Raw genomic sequence first — 14,587 nt, 5'->3', positions numbered from 1 at the left:
TAAAATATTCATATTTAAAAAACTATAGAAGTAATAAACACCAAAAGTCATAGCAACTCATTCCAGCTCCAGCCGCACACAATGATATATCATATGTTAACCTTGTCTCAAAACTGTGGGGCGAGTTAAGGTCCAAAATTTCCGGCGGAAAAAGAATAATAATAATAATAATAACTAGAAAGCGAAAATTTCTGAAGAAATTTTAAGTGTGCCTATGCCGCCGCTAATCAGTATAGTTTGCCATTCAAACGGCTACAGAGAGCAAAACTCACCGGAGCAGCCATTCTCCACCATGAACTATGGTAAAACCAAACACCGCTCGCGCCTCACAGATGACAGCTTACAGTTTTGTGTAAAGATGAGGTGACTTCGTACAGCCCCAATTTGTAGACGCTGTGCGCAGAGGTTCATAAGCAGACCCGACAATGTTTGCATGAACACACTTTGAAGCATTACGTTATGGACCACTTTTCACACATAGTTGCTGTACCCACACAGCCGGCTGTAGCTTTTCATCTCATAGCCCGACACATACACAAAAAAAAAAAAAAAAAAAGCAGAGAGAGCACAGACTTTACACCTGAGAGGCGTGATTGCAGATGCCGCTGAGGTGGGTCCACCTCCCCTGCAGCGGCACTGCAGACCACGCCCTGCCACACACATCAAACACGTAAAATAAATATTTATGCACTTTTCATTCACTTTTTGTTTTTTGTTATTTTTACACAGTGTTCTGAATGATTAACAATGGTCTACAGCCAATCTTGTGTATTATTATACAAACTTTGGTTGTAAGATTCAGATAACTATTTAATAAAAGCTAAATATTTTATATGAGAGTAAGAAAGAAAAGTATATCTTTGTCTCATACTCTCATCAGACAATACATGAACCTCTCAATAAACAAAATATTTGCTCAGCTTAAATGACAAACCGCTATTTTACACAGTGGAACACTTATTTTTAAACAAAACCAATGCAGTTCGCCACTGACAGTGCTTACCTTTGCACATCACAGTAAACACTGAACCAAGATGGCGCCCACGCGAACGAGAAATCTGAACTACGGTGTCCTGCAGAGGACAAATGGTCAAAATTGCTAAAATTTACAACATATATGCAGCTCAACAGCGACACCTTGTGACTTATTCCAGTCACTACCTTACATATACATAACGTCTTACCTGACATTCAGTTCACCGGACACTCATACTGAATCACCAGCCCATATAAATGAAAAATAAGTCCAGCAGCCAACCAAGAGTCATCACGAAAGACTAGGGGTGACACGACAGCGTGAGCGGGCCTGGGTGTCAGCCAGCCCGACCTGGGTGGCAGCCAAGCCGCGCTAGCCAGCTAGCCGCCATGCGGCGGTGAAACGAGAGCGTGAGCCGGCCTGGGTATCAGTCAGCCCGGCCTAGGCGTCAGCCAAGCCGCCCTAGCCAGCTAGCTGCCATGCGGCGCTAGCAGTAACATCGTGAGAGATATGGGACTTCTTGATAAAATATGGGACTTCTTGATAAAACGAGCAGATATTTGAAGTTTACACCCCTACATTCTCGCCTGAAAATAGGGGAGGCTGTCATAAAGTTCAAAATCAGTAACTTAGCGCGCACAGCTGTATAGAAACTCCGTCGTGCTAGCTAGCACGCAGTACAGTTATTGTAACTGTCAGCACAACGAAAATAAACTACACCTAAACTCTGTTTATATCTGACCCAAATAGAGTGCAGTTAATAACGTCTTACCTGAAATTCAGTTCACCAGCCGCCTGCTTCTCCTGCATTGGGTTTCCCTTATCCACGATTGAGCTCCGCGTTAGCCACCACCGGTCGATCGGTGTTTCTTTCCCCGCATACGAGGGGAAGAGACATATACCGGTGGCTAACGCGGAGCTAGCTAGCCACCGGTATATGAACAACTCAGTTATTTTTTCCACATCGACCAGCATCATCGGCCCATATAAACGAAAAATAAGTCCAGCTAAGACAAAGACTGTTTGCGGAGCGATCGGGGGTGAAAGGAGTTAGAGACGCCTCACTGAAAGCCAAGCCTGGGTGCTTTTGAGCGAAGCGGCGCTAGCTAGCCGGCCGGCCAAACTAGCTAGCCGGCTAGCAGCAACATCGTGAGAAATCTGTTGCTAATATGGGATGTTTTGACAAAACGAGCAGATATTTGACGTTTACACACCTACATTCTCACCTGAAAACCGGTCGATCGGCGGCCGCCTCACATGTTTCTTTCCCCACATATGAGGGGAAAGAGACACATACCGGTGGCTAGCTAGCTCCGCGTTAGCCACCACCAAACAACTCAGTTAGTTTTTCCTCATCGACCAGCATCATCGGCCCATATAAACGAAAAATAAGTCCAGTGTGAAACAGTCGCTTGGCGAGCGATCGGGTGGTTTAGCGAGTGTCAGCCTCTTAAGTTTAAGACAAGCCCGGCTGCTTTTTAAGCGACGCGGCGCTAGCTACCCAGCTAGCGTCAGTACACAGGAACTACTTCCGGTAGTTATACAAAATAAAAGCGTCCACAGGGACACAGTGGCCGCCTCGCATTACTCCCGACATACCACTAGAGTGAGCCAGCACACCACAAATGAAGTTTTCTTGTTCTCCATTCATTTCAATGGGAAAAAACTTGCATTAAAATATTCATATTTAAAAAACTATAGAAGTAATAAACACCAAAAGTCATAGCAACTCATTCCAGCTCCAGCCGCACACAATGATATATCATATGTGAACCTTGTCTCAAAACTGTGGGGCGAGTTAAGGTCCAAAATTTCAGGCGGAAAAAGAATAATAATAATAATAATAATAAATCCGAGCAATAGTAATAAGTGTGCCTTCGCATAGGCACACTTAATAAATCCGAGCAATAGTAATAAGTGTGCCTTCGCATAGGCACACTTAATGATCTTCTGAATATATAGAATGAAACTTGACGTCACGGAGGCGCTTGCGCCATCTAGTGTTTTCCTTGTTTGTACCTGCGAGGAATGGCACTATGAGCCAGTCCGCACGGAATTTTGTGGCTCAAATTCTAAGTAATGAGGAGCTAATTAACACCCTGGCAAATGCATGTTCTGGGCAACCTAATATTTGTACTAGTGTACCGCATCGTACTACTGATGAAGAAATTTATTCACTTTTTCGTCGTGGAAGACCAAATGCAGTGAACCTCTCCGGTCAGATAACCCCTGGTTATCCAGCTAACGTTACTGCGGTCAAGTGAGCCCTCACTTACGAAGTCGCAGTCAAGCTAGCCGCCCCGCCAGCCGCACCTAAAATGTTGTTGCACTACTCTTACGCATATTACGGTATAGGTGCCGACTGGCTTAGAAACGCAGTGTTTTCTGTCCTGACACTATTTTACTTCACAATCCACTCCCAGTTTTGGTTAATCTCCACTTTCACCCCTGTGATCCACAGCCCAAATTACTGTATGATTCAGAGAAAATTAACAATAAAATTTACCCAATTTACTCAACTATACTTTTAATGTCCTCATCTTTGACCTCAGATTACAGGAAAACTGAAAGAGGTGACGCAGATATCTCACTGGATTCTGACTCTGGGTGACCCCCACTCTGCATGCTGTGATCCACAGCCAAAATTACTGTACAGTTTTTGAGAAAATTGATAGTAAAATCTTCCCATTTTGCTTTACTGTACTCTACATATTGACATCTTTGATCTCCGATTACAGGAAAACTGTAAGAGGTGACGCAGATATTTCACTGGATTATGAATCTAGGCCATCTCCACTCTTCACCCTGTGATCCACAGCCAAAATTACTGTACGGATTTTGAGAAAATTGATAGTAAACTTTGCACAATTTACTCTACTGTACTCTATATATTCTCATCTTTGAGCTTAGATTACAGGAAAACTGTAAGAGGTGACGCAGATATCTCACTGGATTATGACTCTGGGTGACCCCCACTCTGCACCCTGTGATCCACAGCAAAAATTACTGTATGGATTTTGAGAAAATTCATAGCAAAATCTTCCCATTTTGCTTTACTGTACTTTATACATTGACATCTTTGAGCTCCGATTACAGGAAAACTGTAAGAGGTGACGCAGATATTTCACTGGATTATGACTCTGGGTGACCCCCACTCTGCACCCTGTGATCCACAGCAAAAATTACTGTACGGATTTTGAGAAAATTGAATCCTATTCCATTACCAAACAAAATGAGTTCATTGAAGTATTTGCTTAACTACAAGAAATGTCTTTCCACACACAATTTAAATTTTTCAAAATGTCATTCACACACCACCTCAAGTATCAACTTCAGTTTTAGACATTATTTATTCAGTGCTTAATCACAACAATAGTCAACTTAAGGCACTTACATAATAAGTTAAACCTTACAATAATACATACAGAGAAAAACCCAACAATCATATGACCCCCTATGAGCAACAGTGGGAAGGAAAAACTCCCTTTTAACAGGAAGAAACCTCTGGCAGAACCAGGCTCAGGGAGGGGCGGCCATCTGCCTCAACCGGTCAGGGTGAGAAATTACATTTCTCAGATTACTGATTTCTCATATTACTACTACACAGTTTAGATACACTCAACAAAAATATAAACGCAACACCTTTGTTACTGCTCCCATTCCCCATGGGATGGACGTAGAGACCGAAAATTCATTCCAGATACACAATATAACCATCCCTCCCAAACAGTGGTCACAAATCAGTCCAAATGTGTGGTAGTGGGCACATCTGCCATATTGAGATAATCCATCCCACCTCACAGGTGTGCCACATCAGGATGCTGATCTGACATCATGAGTAGTGCACAGGTGTACCTCAGACTGCCCACAACAAAAGGCCACCCTGGAATGTGCAGTTTTTTGCGCTATTGGGGGTCTGGGGACCCAGAACCGGTCAGTATCTGGTGTGACCACCATTTGCCTCATGCAGTGCAACACATCGTCACATGGAGTCTATCAGATTGTCAATTGTGGCCTGTGGAATGTTGGTCCACTCCACTTCAATGGCTGTGCGAGGTTGTTGGATATTCGTGGGAACTGGTACACGCTGTCGTATACGCCGGTCAAGCACATCCCGAACATGCTCAATGGGTGACATGTCCGGTGAGTATGCTGGCCATGCAAGAACTGGGACATTCTCAGCTGCCATCTGCCCTGAACAATGTGAACCATGATTCATCCGTGAAGCGCACACCTCTCCAACGTGCCAGACGCCATCGAATGTGAGCATTTGCCCACACAAGTGTGTTACGGCGACGAGCTGGAGTCAGGTCAAGACCCCGATGAGGACGACGGGCATGCAGTTGAGCGTCCCTGAGACGGTTTCTGACAGTTTGTGCAGAAATTGTTTGGTTGTGCAAACCAATTGTTCCAGCAGCTGTCTGGGTGGCTGGTCTCAGACGATCTTGGAGGTGAACCTGCTGGATGTGGAGGTCCTGGGCTGGTGTGGTTACACGAGGTCTGCGGTTGTGAGGCCGGTTGGATGTGCTGCCATATTCTCTGAAACGCCTGTGGAGACGGCTTATGGTTGAGAAATGAACATTCAATGCACGGGCGACAGATCTGGTTGACATTCCTGCTGTCAGCATGCCAATTGCACGCTCCCTCATTGCTTGTGGCATCTGTGGCATTTTGCTGTGAGACAAAACTGCACATTCCAGGGTGGCCTTTTGTTGTGGGCAGTCTGAGGTACACCTGTGCACTACTCATGATGTCAGATCAGCATCCTGATGTGGCACACCTGTGAGGTGGGATGGATTATCTCAATATGGCAGATGTGCCCACTACCACACATTTGGACTGATTTGTGACCACTGTTTGGGAGGGATGGTTATATTGTGTATCTGGAATGAATTTTCGGTCTCTACGTCCATCCCATGGGGAATGGGAGCAGTAACAAAGGTGTTGCGTTTATATTTTTGTTGAGTGTATCTAAACTGTGTAGTAGTAATATGAGAAATCAGTAATCTGAGAAATGTAATTTCTCACCCTGACCGGTTGAGGCAGATGGCCGCCCCTCCCTGAGCCTGGTTCTGCCGGAGGTTTCTTCCTGTTAAAAGGGAGTTTTTCCTTCCCACTGTTGCTCATAGGGGGTCATATGATTGTTGGGTTTTTCTCTGTATGTATTATTGTAAGGTTTAACTTATTATGTAAGTGCCTTAAGTTGACTATTGTTGTGATTAAGCACTGAATAAATAATGTCTAAAACTGAAGTTGATACTTGAGGTGGTGTGTGAATGACATTTTGAAAAATTTAAATTGTGTGTGGAAAGACATTTCTTGTAGTTAAGCAAATACTTCAATGAACTCATTTTGTTTGGTAATGGAATAGGATTCAATTTTCTCAAAATCCGTACAGTAATTTTTGCTGTGGATCACAGGGTGCAGAGTGGGGGTCACCCAGAGTCATAATCCAGTGAGATATCTGCGTCACCTCTTACAGTTTTCCTGTAATCTAAGCTCAAAGATGAGAATATATAGAGTACAGTAGAGTAAATTGTGCAAAGTTTACTATCAATTTTCTCAAAATCCGTACAGTAATTTTGGCTGTGGATCACAGGGTGAAGAGTGGAGATGGCCTAGATTCATAATCCAGTGAAATATCTGCGTCACCTCTTACAGTTTTCCTGTAATCGGAGATCAAAGATGTCAATATGTAGAGTACAGTAAAGCAAAATGGGAAGATTTTACTATCAATTTTCTCAAAAACTGTACAGTAATTTTGGCTGTGGATCACAGCATGCAGAGTGGGGGTCACCCAGAGTCAGAATCCAGTGAGATATCTGCGTCACCTCTTTCAGTTTTCCTGTAATCTGAGGTCAAAGATGAGGACATTAAAAGTATAGTTGAGTAAATTGGGTAAATTTTATTGTTAATTTTCTCTGAATCATACAGTAATTTGGGCTGTGGATCACAGGGGTGAAAGTGGAGATTAACCAAAACTGGGAGTGGATTGTGAAGTAAAATAGTGTCAGGACAGAAAACACTGCGTTTCTAAGCCAGTCGGCACCTATACCGTAATATGCGTAAGAGTAGTGCAACAACATTTTAGGTGCGGCTGGCGGGGCGGCTAGCTTGACTGCGACTTCGTAAGTGAGGGCTCACTTGACCGCAGTAACGTTAGCTGGATAACCAGGGGTTATCTGACCGGAGAGGTTCACTGCATTTGGTCTTCCACGACGAAAAAGTGAATAAATTTCTTCATCAGTAGTACGATGCGGTACACTAGTACAAATATTAGGTTGCCCAGAACATGCATTTGCCAGGGTGTTAATTAGCTCCTCATTACTTAGAATTTGAGCCACAAAATTCCGTGCGGACTGGCTCATAGTGCCATTCCTCGCAGGTACAAACAAGGAAAACACTAGATGGCGCAAGCGCCTCCGTGACGTCAAGTTTCATTCTATATATTCAGAAGATCATTTTATATATTCAAGCTTCATTCTATATATTCAAAAGATCATTCTATATATATTCAAGTTTCATCCTATATATTCAAGTTTCATTCTATATATTCAAGTTTCATCCTATATATTCAAGTTTCATTCTATATATTCAAGCTTCATTCTATATATTCAAAAGATCATTCTATATATTCAAGTTTCATCCTATATATTCAAGTTTCATTCTATATATTCAAGCTTCATTCTATATATTCAAAAGATCATTCTATATATTCAAGTTTCATTCTATATATTCAAGTTTCATCCTATATATTCAAGTTTCATTCTATATATTCAAGCTTCATTCTATATATTCAAAAGATCATTCTATATATTCAAGTTTCATTCTATATATTCAAGCTTCATTCTATATATTCAAGCTTCATTCTATATATTCAAAAGATCATTTTATATATTCAAGCTTCATTCTATATATTCAAAAGATCATTTTATATATTCAAGCTTCATTCTATATATTCAAAAGATCATTCTATATATATTCAAGTTTCATTCTATATATTCAAGTTTCATCCTATATATTCAAGTTTCATCCTATATATTCAAGTTTCATTCTATATATTCAAGCTTCATTCTATATATTCAAGTTTCATTCTATATATTCAGACTTTGGTTGGAATATATATATACAGTTTTTCTCAGTTGCTTTGGTGCATTTCTCACAACAGAATTGATCTCTGCACCACTACTAAGGCTCTTCTCAAAACAATTAGTGCAAACTGCAAAACATGGTGGATAACTTGCAAAAGTGAGTCACTTCATCAAAAAGAAAAGTCAGTTGTTCAAAATAAGTAGTCAATGCTTCAAAAGCAAGTCCCTTAATCAAAACAGATAATACATTCATCAAAAGCAAGTACTTATATCAATCAAAGTGTCAGGGCTGTCACAATTACAAGTCATTACACCAGCACCTTTGGTCACAAAATCAAATGGTTTGAACATGTTCTCATTGTGACGGATTTCTTTGTAGGTGCTTCCCAATGACATGTCAAGTCTGGACAGCATGCATGGCATGTTGAAAACCATAAATTGTAAAGGAAAATCAAGACACTCCATATGCACTCTTGATAATATTTAATTGAAACTGTTCACAGCATTGTGCAAACTGGGGAAATACAGTAAATCAAACATTTTACAGCAAACATAAACTCACTTAGACAGTAAACCTCACTCCAGTGGTTATGAAACAAAAAAACAAAACTGAAAAACAGACACTGCTGCATATCAATCATTGATATCTAGACGCTCCCGTCTGTCTGCCCACATATTTGCATCAACATCACAGCGAATGTCAGCTCTATCGATGCATCGGGGAAAGTATCTTCTGGAGTGTCAACTCCACCCTCTGCAGGACTCTGCTGTGATGTCATCACAAGCTGCATCCATAGCTGCTAGCAGGGTCATTTGGGTATGTGGATGCCTGTCATATACCTTCCACCTCCAGGAAGAGAAAAACTCCTCAATTGGATTTAGGAATGGAGTGTAAGGAGGAAGAAACTCCATAAGCATCCTGTCGTGTGCTGCAAACCACTGCCCGACTACAGCAGAGTGATGGAAGCTAACATTATCCCAAACCACTACATACATTGTCCGATTGTCACCAGGATCATCCCTTTCATTTTGTGGGATTAGGTCCCTATAAAGAGCGTCCAGAAAAGCCAACCGGTGTTGTGTATTGTATGCACCAATACGAGGAATATGGGTGTGAATGCCATTTTCTGAGATTGCTGCACACATTGTAATATTTCCTCCTCGTTGGCCTGGGACATCAATGGTGGCTATTTCTCCAATGTGATTTCGTTCACGCCTTTTGCAAGATTGAATCCCGCTTCGTCAAGATATACAAACGTTTGCAGGGGTTTCATGGAAACTCCTTAAAAATAGGGTTTTCAAAATGGGTGTACAAAGTGTTTGACAAGATGTTCAACAATTTTGAGTGCACTGACACAAGCAATGAAATGAAGACTATTAGTTGTAAGGACAATGACTATTCAGCCGGTACAAGTATAAATAATTGTGACATTCATGATAAAAGAAAGGAGATAGTGATGAATAGCAAGTCAAAAGTGACCATTCTTTAGATATTTGTACTTACTCAACTGCTTCATGTCCAAAGGCATTTGCCTTTGGACGCAATGAACATGAAACCGCCACAAGGTTGTGCCAAAACGACTACATGTTGTGGAGGTTGAACTAACTGTTGTGCAAAGTTTAATTCTGTTGTGAGAAATGCACCAAAGCAACTGAGAAAAACTGTATTACAATGTGTGCAGCAATCTCAGAAAATGGCGTTCACACCCATATTCCTCGTATTGGTGCATACAATACACAACACCGGTTGGCTTTTCTGGACGCTCTTTATAGGGACCTAATCCCACAAAATGAAAGGGATGATCCTGGTGACAATCGGACAATGTATGTAGTGGTTTGGGATAATGTTAGCTTCCATCACTCTGCTGTAGTCGGGCAGTGGTTTGCAGCACACGACAGGATACTTATGGAGTTTCTTCCTCCTTACACTCCATTCCTAAATCCAATTGAGGAGTTTTTCTCTTCCTGGAGGTGGAAGGTATATGACAGGCATCCACATACCCAAATGACCCTGCTAGCAGCTATGGATGCAGCTTGTGATGACATCACAGCAGAGTCCTGCAGAGAGTGGAGTTGACACTCCAGAAGATACTTTCCCCGATGCATCGATAGAGCTGACATTCGCTGTGATGTTGATGCAAATATGTGGGCAGACAGACGGGAGCGTCTAGATATCAATGATTGATATGCAGCAGTGTCTGTTTTTCAGTTTTGTTTTTTTGTTTCATAACCACTGGAGTGAGGTTTACTGTCTAAGTGAGTTTATGTTTGCTGTAAAATGTTTGATTTACTGTATTTCCCCAGTTTGCACAATGCTGTGAACAGTTTCAATTAAATATTATCAAGAGTGCATATGGAGTGTCTTGATTTTCCTTTACAATTTATGGTTTTCAACATGCCATGCATGCTGTCCAGACTTGACATGTCATTGGGAAGCACCTACAAAGAAATCCGTCACAATGAGAACATGTTCAAACCATTTGATTTTGTGACCAAAGGTGCTGGTGTAATGACTTGTAATTGTGACAGCCCTGACACTTTGATTGATATAAGTACTTGCTTTTGATGAATGTATTATCTGTTTTGATTAAGGGACTTGCTTTTGAAGCATTGACTACTTATTTTGAACAACTGACTTTTCTTTTTGATGAAGTGACTCACTTTTGCAAGTTATCCACCATGTTTTGCAGTTTGCACTAATTGTTTTGAGAAGAGCCTTAGTAGTGGTGCAGAGATCAATTCTGTTGTGAGAAATGCACCAAAGCAACTGAGAAAAACTGTATTTCCTCCTCGTTGGCCTGGGATATCAATGGTGGCTATTTCTCCAATGTGATTTCGTTCACGCCTTTTGCAAGATTGAATCCCGCTTCGTCAAGATATACAAACGTTTGCAGGGGTTTCATGGAAACTCCTTAAAAATAGGGTTTTCAAAATGGGTGTACAAAGTGTTTGACAAGATGTTCAACAATTTTGAGTGCACTGACACAAGCAATGAAATGAAGACTATTAGTTGTAAGGACAATGACTATTCAGCCGGTACAAGTATAAATAATTGTGACATTCATGATAAAAGAAAGGAGATAGTGATGAATAGCAAGTCAAAAGTGACCATTCTTTAGATATTTGTACTTACTCAACTGCTTCATGTCCAAAGGCATTTGCCTTTGGACGCAATGAACATGAAACCGCCACAAGGTTGTGCCAAAACGACTACATGTTGTGGAGGTTGAACTAACTGTTGTGCAAAGTTTAATTCTGTTGTGAGAAATGCACCAAAGCAACTGAGAAAAACTGTAATATTTTCCTAAAGGGCATGCCATAATATATATATATATATATATATATATATATATATATATATATATATATATATATATATATATATATATATATATATATAAAAATTGAAACAGTAACTGTTTATATGGTAAAGCATAATGAATTATGAAATTTGATCTCACTTCCTTTGTGCATTAATTGTAGTAAACAATAAGGAATTTCATTAGTACATACAATGCAGTAATCTCTGTACTCAGAGATTATACCTTCTGTTTCTATGGAGATTTAGCTTGTTGTCTCAGGATAAAATGGACTTTCCAGGATGCCTTTGTTTTTCTCTGATTTTCGAAGACCTTTCTTCAGAGAGTCACAAATCTTCTGCCATGAGTCGATCTCTGAGCTCCAAAGTGCAGCTCTGGCTTGGATGACCTGGGAAACTTTTGCCTCACAGCCTTTTGCCAGACTGGTGCCGTCTCTGTAGATGAAGAAAATATCCATGCCAAGGAAGAGATCATTGAGAGCGATGATCCCACCCCTTGATGTCTTTGAGAGAGAGCAAGAGATCCTTTGAGAGCTGCCTCACCAATATCTGGGATATCTGAGGCCAGCCTGCTTGCATTACGTAATGCTTTTCCTTCCTGAGCCAAAACTTTACCAGCACTCGGAAACACTTTGGCAGCAGAGGTAGCATCAGTAACTAAATCAAAAGTGCCCTTTCCAACAGTCCAAACTTTAGATGCAATCCTGCTTACTCCCACAGCCATCTCTACCTTACTTGTTTCTATTCCACACACTCGTTGATCGGTCACTTTTTGCAGACAATCTTGAAGACTCTGTACATCTTCCATGAAGTTCTTGAAAACTTCACCAGCTTTTGTTTGATGCTTATGATTAACTTTCATCTCTGCTCCAGTGGTCACAGCACTGTTAAGACCACTGGTGATTCCCAGCCCAACACCAGTCATTGTCAATGCTAGTGATGCTCCTGCTGTTACAGGAATTAACGCCAAGCCAACAATGGACAGCACACCACCAATCGCCCCTGCTGAACTGCCTGCCACACTGGAGATCTTTGAACCCTTACTCATCTTGTCTAGCTGAACAGCACACTGCTCCAGCTCATCTAGGAACTTCAACATCCTGGGCTGGTGTTCTTCAAACTTACTGATGAAATCCTCACCAGCCTTTTCCTTGAACATGAACACCATTCGGAAGTTTGGGTCCATCCTGAAAATGCCAAAATTAAAGTTAGACTAAAAACCTTATTTTAGTAAAGGATGGAAACAATGCGATGTGAAAAGAAGGCAGTACTGGCTCACATCCCAAGCAAGTGCACCAAAAGAGGTTGGAGCAACTAAAGGGGCTGAAGAATCACCCCTTCACTGAGAGTGTGCAGTTGACATCTGATGGTAACAACCTTTCCAGTAGGTGTTTGCCAACAACCATCCATTTGTAGTCTTTGTTGAAAAATAATTCCAAAGTTTAAAAACAAACAAACAAAGAGAACTGCATTTTCTTCTTTAATTGCAATAATTTGATAGATTCTTTTATTGTGAGCTAAGTTCTAGTTGGACCACTAGTATTAGTGAAAACATCCAGCTGTTCATTTATGGTGCATTTGTTAATGTTCTACAATCTTTTCTTTTTTCAATTTTTTGAGGTACAAAATTAACCTGGTAATGTTTTGACAAAAATCCTTATTAAACTTAAAAACAATCTATTTATTTTGCTGACCCACTGATTCACAATGGTTTCTTTAAATCTCTCACATGACCATAAATAGCATCATAAACGCCTCACTTTAGAGATATGGAATTTCAGATATTATTCTGACAGATAAAGATTTGTGAGTGATGCTGTGTACTGATAGAATTACCTGATTTCTTCAAGCAGATAAATATGATGAAGCATACTTTGTATGCCAGCCTCAGACAAATCCACATTCAAGTCTACCACGGCCTTTGTGCTCTTCAGCTAGATATCATTTATGGCACTGTGGAAGAAACAGTTACACTTCTTATGTGTTCTTGCTTCAAAACAAAATGTGCTCTTTATTAGATGTTACCTTTCCTCCAGCTTCTCATGGATTATCTGGGTGGTCACTATGTATCTGTCCAGCTGATATGCCAGCACATCCACATTCTCAAGTTTGGGGAGGAAGAAGACTTTTGAATCTCTTTTAAACTCCAGCAGCAGAGGGCAGATTTGTTGTGCAGCACTGATGACAGACTGAATATGTTCAAGTCTGATCCCTTCAGGCAGGTGTAACTCCTGGTTTTCTCTAAATACTTGCAGTGAGGTGACTGCCAGCTTCTCCACTGCATCCAAGAAAGGCTCGAGTTTCTCCTGGCCTCTCAAAACGTACTCCAACACTTCAGTCAGCTCCTTCTCCAGCTTTTCACGCCTGCTATCTGCACTTACTTTGTTCTTTATGAATTTCAGAAAGGCCGTGCATTTTTCCTCTGAATTGTAAACATGTGTGATTTTCAGGTCTAGTGCGTCAATGCCATCTTTGATATCCATCAAGGTGTCTAACTCAGTCTCTGTCCACAGCAGCCATTTAGAGAACCCCTCACAGAATCCTGTCACTGTGTAGGTCAGGGTGTCTGTGATGTAGCGGCATAAGGCCGTCTGTTGCTCCTTTCTATAAGACAAAACAATACTGTCTGTATGTTGATTTATCTCGGCTGATACGGAGTCAAAACAAAACAGAAAAAAATTATTTTTCCTCATTCTATGATTATGCTGAAAATATTTAACTTCATTCTTCATTCTTATTATTTGCATACAAAAACTGAATAAGACAAACATATTTTCTGGCTTTTCATTAAATATAATTACTTGTGCAGATCATACTTGTGTTTTTGCAGTATATAATATGGCCAGCTGTAGCGCAGATAGTTTTCACTTTACCTTTTCCCCGACATCCTTTGCCTTCACGTCTTCACGAGCACTGTTTTCCTCTGGTTTATGTTGTTTGACAGAAAAAAAGATTTAAAATTGTTTTAAGTTAAGCAGAGATATCAGTTGGTATGGTTGAGGAGCTTGTTTTAAAACCTTCATTCAGGTAAGTTTGGTTGGTTTTGCTTTCACTCCTAATAAACGCTACAAAGAAACCACGCCCACTTCTGTTGTTATCTCATAACAACACGTTCTCTTGAATTGGCTAACAAAAAACTAATTTAGCTAGCTTACCGCACATGTGGTGTGGCAAGATATATGCACTTAAATGTTAAGTGAT

General features: G+C 40.7%; 1 pseudogene; it reads right to left on the bottom strand.

Moving 5' to 3' along the window:
- Nucleotides 1–11,631: 11,631 nt before the first annotated feature.
- LOC146615594 (uncharacterized) lies at nucleotides 11,632–14,273 on the bottom strand (annotated as a pseudogene).
- Nucleotides 14,274–14,587: the final 314 nt, after the last annotated feature.

Source organism: Diplotaxodon limnothrissa, linkage group LG16 (assembly GCF_057381915.1).
Source record: "Diplotaxodon limnothrissa isolate DT_005_m linkage group LG16, D_limnothrissa_male_GT1.1, whole genome shotgun sequence".
NCBI classification, from domain to species: domain Eukaryota; kingdom Metazoa; phylum Chordata; class Actinopteri; order Cichliformes; family Cichlidae; genus Diplotaxodon; species Diplotaxodon limnothrissa.
The sequence above is the reverse complement of the archived record's forward strand: the minus strand, read 5'-3'. Positions and strand labels throughout refer to the sequence as shown.